Raw genomic sequence first — 7,891 nt, 5'->3', positions numbered from 1 at the left:
CCGACAGCACATCCCTATTAAACAGACACAGAATGATCCGGGACTGGCAGCACATCCGTTTTAAACAGACACTGAATGATCCGGGACTGGCAGCACATCCCTTTTAAACAGACACAGAATGATCCGGGAATGACAGCACATCCCTTTTAAACAGACACAGAATGATCCGGGACTGGCAGCACATCCCTTTTAAACAGACACAGAATGATCCGAGACTTACAGCACATCCCTTTTAAACAAACAGAGAATGATCCGGGTCTGACAGCGCATCCCTTTTAAACAGACACGGAAAGATCCTGGACTGACAGCACATCCCTTTTAAACAGAAACAGAATGATACGGGACCGACAGCACATCCCTATTAAACAGACACAGAATGATCCGGGACTGGCAGCACATCCCTTTTAAACAGACACAGAATGATCCGGGAATGACAGCACATCCCTTTGAAACAGACACAGAATGAGCCTGGACTGACAGCACATCCCTTTTAAACAGAAACAGAATGATCCGGGACCGACAGCACATCCCTGTTAAACAGACACAGAATGATCCGGGACTGGCAGCACATCCCTTTTAAACAGACACTGAATGATCAGGGACTGACAGCACATCCCTATTTAACAGACACAGAATGATCCGGGAATGACAGCACATCCTTTTTAAACAGACACAGAATGAGCCTGGACTGACAGCACATCCCTTTTAAACAGAAACAGAATGATCCGGGACCGACAGAACATCCCTATTAAACAGACACAGAATGATCCGGGACTGGCAGCACATCCGTTTTAAACAGACACTGAATGATCCGGGACTGACAGCACATCCCTATTAAACAGACACAGAATGATCCGGGACTGACAGCAAATCCCTTTTAAACAGACACAGAATGAGCCTGGACTGAAAGCACATCCCTTTTAAACAGAAACAGAATGATCCGGGACCGACACCACATCCCTATTAAACAGACACAGAATGATCCGGGACTGGCAGCACATCCGTTTTAAACAGACACTGAATGATCCGGGACTGACAGCGCATTACTTTTAAAAAGGCATCGAATGATCAGGGACTGACAGCACATCCCTTTTAAACAGACACATAATGATCCGGGATCGACAGCACATCCCTTTTAAACAGGTACAGAATGATCCGGGACTGAGAGCACATCCCTTTTAAACAGACACTGAATGATCCGGGACTGGCAGCACATCCCTTTTAAACAGACACAGAATGATCCGGGAATGACAGCACATCCCTTTTAAACAGACACAGAATGATCCGGGACCGACAGCACATCCCTTTTAAACAGATACAGAATGAGCCGGGACTGATAGCACATCCCTTTTAAACAGACACTGAATGATCCGGGACTGGCAGCACATCCCTTTTAAACAGACACAGAATGATCCGGGAATGACAGCACATCCCTTTTAAACAGACACAGAATGATCCGGGACTGGCAGCACATCCCTTTTAAACAGACACAGAATGATCCGAGACTTACAGCACATCCCTTTTAAACAAACAGAGAATGATCCGGGTCTGACAGCACATCCCTTTTAAACAGAGACGGAAAGATCCTGGACTGAGAGCAGATCCCTTTTAAACAGAAACAGAATGATACGGGACCCACAGCACATCCCTATTAAACAGACACAGAATGATCTGGGACTGGCAGCACATCCCTTTTAAACAGACACTGAATGATCAGGGACTGACAGCACATCCCTATTAAACAGACACAGAATGATCCGGGAATGACAGCACATCCCTTTTAAACAGACACAGAATGAGCCTGGACTGACAGCACATCTCTTTTAAACAGAAACAGAATGATCCGGGACCGACAGCACATCCCTATTAAACAGACACAGAATGATCCGGGACTGGCAGCACATCCGTTTTAAACAGACACTGAATGATCCGGGACTGACAGCACATCCCTATTAAACAGACAGAGAATGATCCGGGACTGACAGCACATCCCTTTTAAACAGACACAGAATGATCCTGGACTGACAGCGCATCCCTTTTAAACAGACACAGAATGGTCCCGGACTGAAAGCACATCCCTTTTAAACAGACACAGCTTGATCCGAGACTGGCAGAACATCCCTTTTAAACAGACACAGAATGATCCGGCACTGAGAGCACATCCCTTTTAAACAGGCACAGAATGATCCGGGACTGGCAGAACATCCCTTTTAAACAGACACAGAATGATCCGGGACTGGCAGCACATCCCTTTTAAACAGACACATAATGATCCAGGACTGACAGCACATTCCTTTTAAACAGACACAAAATGATCCGGGATCGACAGCAAATCCCTTTTAAACAGACACATAATGATCCAGGACTGACAGCACATCCCTTTTAAACAGACACAAAATGATCCGGGATCGACAGCACATCCCTTTTAAACAGTCACAGAATGTTCCGGGACCGACAGCACTTCCCTTTTAAACAGACACAGAATGATCCGGGACTGGCAGAACATCCCTTTTAAACAGACACAGAATGATCCGGGACTGGCAGAACATCCCTTTTAAACAGACACAGAATGATCCGAGACTGACAGCACATCCCTTTTAAACAGACACTGAATGATTCGGGACTGACAGCACATTCCTTTTAAAAAGACACAGAATCATCCAAGACTGGCAGACCATCCCTTTTAAACAGACACAGAACGATCCGAGACTGGCAGAACATCCCTTTTAAACAGACACAGAATGATCCGGGACTGGCAGCACATCTCTTTTAAACAGACACAGAACGATCCGGGACTGGCAGCACATCTCTTTTAAACAGACACTGAATGATCCGGGACTGACAGCACATTCCTTTTAAAAAGACACAGAATCATCCAAGACTGGCAGACCATCCCTTTTAAACAGACACAGAACGATCCGGGACTGGCTGCACATCTCTTTTAAACAGACACAGAATGATCAGAGACTGACAGCACATCCCTTTTAAACAGACACAGAATGATCCGGGACTGACAGCACATCCCTTTTAATCAGAAACAGAATGATCCGGGACTGACAGCACAACCATTTTAAGCAGACACAGAATGATCCGGGACCGACAGCACATCCCTTTTAAACAGACACAGAATGATCCTGGCCTGACAGCACATCCCTTTTAAACAGACACAGAATGATCCGCAACTGACAGCACATCCCTTTTAAACAGACACAGAAGGATCCGGGACCGACAGCACATCCCGTTTAAACAGACACAGAATGATCCGGGACTGACCGCACATCCCTTTTAAACAGACACAGAATGATCCAGGACTGACAGCAGATCACTTTTAAACAGACACAGAATGATCCGCGACTGACAGCACATCCCTTTTAAACAGACACTGAATGATCCGGGACTGACAGCACATCTATTTTAAACAGACACAGAATGATCCGGGAATGACAGCACATCCCTTTTAAACAGACACAGAATGATATTTGACTGGCAGCACATCCCTTTTAAACAGACACAGAATGATCCGGGATTGACATAACATTCCTTTTAAAGAGACACAGAATGATCCGGGACTGGCAGAACATCCCTTTTAAACAGAAACAGAATGATACGGGACCGACAGCACATCCCGATTAAACAGACACAGAATGATCCGGGACTGGCAGCACATCCCTTTTAAACAGACACTGAATGATCAGGGACTGACAGCACATCCCTATTAAACAGACACAGAATGATCCGGGACTGACAGCACATCCCTTTTAAACAGACACAGAATGATCCAGGACTGACAGCGCATCCCTTTTAAACAGACACAGAATGATCCCGGACTGAAAGCACATCCCTTTTAAACAGACAAAGAATCATCCGGGCCTGGAAGCACATCCCTTTTAAACAGACACGCTTGATCCGGGACTGGCAGAACATCCCTTTTAAACAGACACATAATGATCCGGGACTGACAGCACATCCCTTTTAAACAGACACTGAATGATCCGGGACTGAGAGCACATCCCTTTTAAACAGGTACAGAATGATCCGGGACTGAGAGCACATCCCTTTTAAACAGATACAGAATGATCCGGGACTGACAGCACATCCCTTTTAAACAGGCACTGAATGATCCGGGACTGGCAGCACATCCCTTTTAAACAGACACAGAATGATCCGGGAATGACAGCACATCCCTTTTAAACAGACACAGAATGATCCGGGACTGGCAGCACATCCCTTTTAAACAGACACAGAATGATCCGAGACTTACAGCACATCCCTTTTAAACAAACAGAGAATGATCCGGGTCTGACAGCACATCCCTTTTAAACAGACACGGAAAGATCCTGGACTAACAGCACATCCCTTTTAAACAGAAACAGAATGATCCGGGACCGACAGCACATCCCTATTAAACAGACACAGAATGATCCGGGACTGGCAGCACATCCGTTTTAAACAGACACTGAATGATCCGGGACTGACAGCACATCCCTATTAAACAGACACAGAATGATCCGGGACTGACAGCACATCCCTTTTAAACAGACACAGAATGATCCAGGACTGACAGCGCATCCCTTTTAAACAGACACAGAATGATCCAGGACTGACAGCACATCCCTTTTAAACAGGTACAGAATGATCCGGGACTGAGAGCACATCCCTTTTAAACAGATACAGAATGATCCGGGACTGATCGCACATCCCTTTTAAACAGACACTGAATGATCCAGGACTGGCAGCACATCCCTTTTAAACAGACACTGAATGATCCGGTACTGAGAGCACATCCCTTTTAAACAGGCACAGAATGATCCGGGACTGGCAGAACATCCCTTTTAAACAGACACAGAATGATCCGGGACTGGCAGCACATCCCTTTTAAACAGACACAAAATGATCCGGGACCGACAGCACTTCCCTTTTAAACAGACACAGAATGATCTGGGACTGGCAGCACATCCCTTTTAAACAGACACAGAATGATATTTGACTGGCAGCACATCCCATTTAAACAGACACAGAATGATTCGGGACTGACATAACATTCCTTTTAAAGAGACACAGAATGATCCGGGACTGGCAGAACATCCCTTTTAAACAGACACAGAATGATCCGGGACTGACAGCACATTCCTTTTAAACAGACACAGAATCATCCAAGACTGGCAGACCATCCCTTTTAAACAGACACAGAACGATCCGAGACTGGCAGAACATCCCTTTTAAACAGACACAGAATGACCCGGGACTGGCAGCACATCTCTTTTAAACAGACACAGAATGATCGGAGACTGACAGCAAATCCCTTTTAAACAGACACAGAATGATCCGGGACTGACAGCACATCCCATTTAATCAGAAACAGAATGATCCGGGACTGACAGCACAACCATTTTAAACAGACACAGAATGATCCGGGACCGACAGCACATCCCGTTTAAACAGACACAGAATGATCCGGGACTGACCGCACATCCCTTTTAAACAGACACAGAATGATCCAGGACTGACAGCAGATCACTTTTAAACAGACACAGAATGATCCGCGACTGACAGCACATCCCTTTTAAACAGACACTGAATGATCCGGGACTGACAGCACATCCCTTTTAAACAGACACAGAATGATCCGGGACTGGCAGCATATTCCTTTTAAACAGACACAGAATGATCCGAGACTGACAGCACATCCCTTTTAAACAGAAACAGAATGATCCGGGACTGACAGCACACCCCTTTTAAACAGACACAGAATGATCCGGGACTGACAGCACATCCCTTTTAAACAGGTATACAATGATGCGGTTTATTCTTGGGCCCCAAGTTGAAGATTTGTTTCACTGTCATTTTTTTGTCTTCGCCATTTCACTCGAGCCGAATGAACTGAATTTAAGTGTCAGCCGTGGCTCAGCGGTAACAAACTCAAGCCCCACTCCAGAGACTTGAGCACATAATCCAGAATGACACTCCAGTGCAGTACTGAGGGGGTCCTGCACTGTCGGCCGTACCGTCTTTCTGAAAAGACGTTACACCGAGGCCTCAGATGCCATGGCACTATTTCGAAAAGAACGAGAATTTCTCCCCAGTGTACTGCCCATTATTTATCTCTCAACGAAAGACAAAAAACAGATAATCTGGTCATTAATGTTGATAAAATCTTTTAAAATTACATTTGTTCCTAAAAGTAAAAATTATGTTTCTGCTCTCTAATAATTTGTTTTCCCGCTAGTCTATCATTAGGTTTCAATCTCAGAGGAAAGAATAGAGAGGAAATGGTTTACCTGCGATTCGCAATCTCTGTTCTACGTTTATGCAATGAGTCAGTGTTTATTTTAGTATTCGCATGAACAGCGCAGAGGCACAGACTGAAAAGCCCAGTGTGGCCAGTAATGATGAGGATGGGATTCAACCCCACGAGTCCAGAGCGCAATGGATTAGTCTGAATGGCCATCGGATTTAATGGTCGGTTTTAAGCCGGACTCAGAGCAGAGAAGAACAAGTTCCACCCAATGAGTTAACAGACCGCGCCCCACTCCGCTGCTCGCCCCCATAGTCCGACAAGATATTCCATTCCACCTATATATTAGTAATTTGAGCCTTGCCATGAGCTAAGTGCAGCATGCTTGGGAGGAAAATGTGACTTTGGACAGAGGGATCTGTAGGGTTATGGTTTTAACTCTCTTCACTCTTTAGGGTAATCAGAGCTCAGATCAACCAAAGCATTAAAGTTTTCAAACAAATCGTTTTATTAATCTAATAATACAAGTATTGCAGAGAGAGATTTGTATAACCTTTAACTCAGTGGTGCAACTCGAAACTCAGTCTTCCAGATCTCCACTCCGTGTGTCTGTCTCCTGGCCTGTCTCCTGGAATGTGTTCTGCTTTTCACTTTAGAATTGCTGCTCTTTTACCATTGCTGCTGACAGAAACAAGCCTTCCAGTGACTTTCCATTCTCTCTCTCCCATGGTTACACAGACTGATGCTCCCGGGCAGCAGCGAGTGTATGGGAAGGCTCCTCAAAGACTATCGAGGCCTCCTTATCTGCAGCTTCCAGACAATCTGCAGAACACTTTTGGAATTCGGTCAGCAGATCTTCTTGAAGTAAATAAGTGATCCAGGTCTCTCGGCAATCCTTTAGTTTCCTTAAAGCCTGCATTGCAAATTCCAAAATCCTTCCAGAGGGAGCAGATTGAAGAAAATAAATTATTTGAAGTAATTAATTGCGAGAATGCGCTGCGAGCAGGGCTCGAACCTGCGCGGAGAAACCCCATTGGATTCCAAGACCCAACGCTTTAACCACTCGGCCATCGCAGCTGCGAAAATGTTGCCTCCAACAAGTTAAATTCTCAAATCGCTGACCCTGTTTATTTTTGGTGATGATGGTTTCGTGATATTTAATTTGCTGCAAATTCAGCAAGTCCAGAAGAATCGCAGTGATCATTACAATAAAACAAAACTTCCGATATTTAACGGTTTGTAAGATGTTGAGAACAGTATGGAATATTCCGCAGGATAATGACAATAAACAGCAGGAACATTGTGTTCTGCTCCCACAAGACGCAGATCATCCTCAGCCTCTGCACCCTGCCCGCCGGCTGCAGGAACCTTGTCTCAAGATTATTAACTGATTCTACTTTGGAGATAAATATTCAGGATAGAGAATGAACATAGCGGGTGGGATCAAATATATAAAGCAGTTATTTTAGACCTGAGACAGCGATAGATGTCCCATATTGCTCAAATGTATCAATGTGTGAATATGACATTAAATGTGTTTAAATAACACATGTGTTCAAGAAAAATATATTCCACTAATAAAAAAAGGGCGTAAAAGAAAAGACAGCCATCCGTGGCTAAGTGAAGTAATAAAGGATAGTATCCGACTGAAAACAA

The 7,891-nt window shown here is 44.8% G+C and overlaps 1 non-coding gene across 1 annotated transcript; it reads right to left on the bottom strand.

Annotated features, from left to right (window-relative positions):
* Positions 1-7,229: 7,229 nt before the first annotated feature.
* Positions 7,230-7,312, bottom strand: trnap-ugg (transfer RNA proline (anticodon UGG)). Its single transcript has one exon. It is a non-coding gene; the product is annotated as a tRNA-Pro (tRNA).
* Between the last annotated feature and the right edge of the window lie 579 nt (positions 7,313-7,891).

This window comes from Somniosus microcephalus, unplaced genomic scaffold (assembly GCF_052327205.1).
Source record: "Somniosus microcephalus isolate GS21.2 unplaced genomic scaffold, FLI_Smic_1.0 unresolved_chr1, whole genome shotgun sequence".
In the NCBI taxonomy this organism is placed as follows: Eukaryota; Metazoa; Chordata; class Chondrichthyes; order Squaliformes; family Somniosidae; genus Somniosus; species Somniosus microcephalus.
This window is presented reverse-complemented; position numbering and strand designations above follow the sequence as displayed.